This window comes from Octopus bimaculoides, chromosome 30 (genome assembly GCF_001194135.2).
Source record: "Octopus bimaculoides isolate UCB-OBI-ISO-001 chromosome 30, ASM119413v2, whole genome shotgun sequence".
Lineage (NCBI taxonomy): Eukaryota > Metazoa > Mollusca > Cephalopoda > Octopoda > Octopodidae > Octopus > Octopus bimaculoides.
The window spans coordinates 8138677-8140350 of record NC_069010.1 but is presented as its reverse complement, the minus strand read 5'-3'; the positions used below and the strand labels follow the sequence as shown (position 1 = coordinate 8140350).

The window sequence follows — 1674 nt, the reverse complement described above, 5'->3', positions numbered from 1 at the left end:
AGAGAGAGAGAGAGAGAGAGAGAGAGAGATATGCATATATCCCTACATATATGTACATACCTACATCTATATGTATACATACATGCATATATGGGTACAGGACATCAAAAAAACGTTAAACACAATGAGAAACGAAAATATAAAAACGAAAACAGAAAACGAACTTTTTTCGAACAACAGAAAAAAACAGAAAAACGAGACATGCAACATAAAGAGTATAACCCTTCGTCAGTTGTCCCTGTTCCATCTACTCCGCGTTTCAAAGGCAAGGACAATACGTGACTTCGTTGGAACAGTCCTTCCTGCAAAGCAACTTAAATAAAATTTGGAATTTTTTGCGGAGTGTGAAATCATGCCATGTTGAATAAATTTATTGATGCTATTCCGGCTTGCATGCATAAGATCAACTCGACATTTTTGAGGAAGTTTAAAAATAAAAATAAGACTAAGAATAAGAGCATTAATAAAGAAAAGTTGTAATACGAACTAATTTAAAATTTGTAAAATAAAATTTAAAATATAATTCAAAATTATACTATAATTAATGAAGTAAATACAAGTAGATGTTATATTACGTAGCAAGGATGTAATTAGTATGACTTGAACTAGGGATGGCTAGTTTTGGATAAGCATGGGAATGGAATTTAAAAAATACAATAAAAATACCATAACGGATTGGTCTGAATGAGACGTTGCACAGGCCTTTAACTGGATATACTGGTTTATCCTAATGGGTTGATATGCATAACTGTGGAGGCGCAATGGCCCAGTGGTTAGTGACAGCAGACTCGCGGTCATAGAATCGCGGTTTCGATTCCCAGACCGAGCGTTATGAGTGTTTTATTGAGCGAAAACACCTGAAAAGCTCCACGAGGCTCTGGCAGGGGATGGTGGCGAACCCTGCTGTACTCTTTCACCACAAATTTCTCTCACTCTTACTTCCTGTTTCTGTTGTGCCTGTAATTCAAAGGGTCAGCCTTGTCACACTCTGTGTCACGCTGAATATCCCCGAGAACTATGTTAAGGGTACACGTGTCTGTGGAGTGCTCAGCCACTTGCACGTTAATTTCACGAGCAGGCTGTTCCATTGATCGGATCAACTGGAACCCTTGATGTCGTAAGCGACGGAGTGCCAACAACAACAATATTCATAACTATTATATAATGGGAATAACTATAATGTCTAAGATTTTCCGAATTGACTGGAACATGATTATGTGAGTTGTCCTCTTTTGTATTGTCTTCATGGTGTCTTTTGTGTTGTGGAGTATCCTGATAAGGGGAGAGTCTGGTTCCTTTAAAATTTGAAATTCATGTCATATTAACTGACACGTCTCCGAAAAGGCCCGTCGATGAAACTTTTGGATCCATTGAACATTGTCTCTAATTTTAGTATGTCCGTTTAAGACTGTAAAATGTCTGACTTTCTACTTTCCACATGCTTTGTGTTCTAACTTGAGATCTTTAGTCCTTATAACACATCCTATGATCTTATAATTCACACAGAGTTGAAATGCTGTTTGATTTATTTTTTTCAGCGTACAATTTTCATCATCCCACTACCAAGTATGACATCACCCCCCTTCCTTCCTTATTCATCTATCACCCCTTCCCTTCTCATTCATAAACACAAGAGTATTATTATAGTAGATTATCTCGGTAACCATGGGAGCT

At 37.3% G+C, this 1674-nt stretch overlaps 1 protein-coding gene across 1 annotated transcript in view; it reads left to right on the top strand.

The window, feature by feature from the left end:
* The window catches only part of LOC106873651 (major facilitator superfamily domain-containing protein 4A), a gene marked incomplete at its 5' end in the record, with an annotated part of 122782 nt that overhangs the window by 52971 nt on the left and 68137 nt on the right, over positions 1-1674 (top strand). The gene's annotated exons all lie outside the window — the stretch shown is intronic.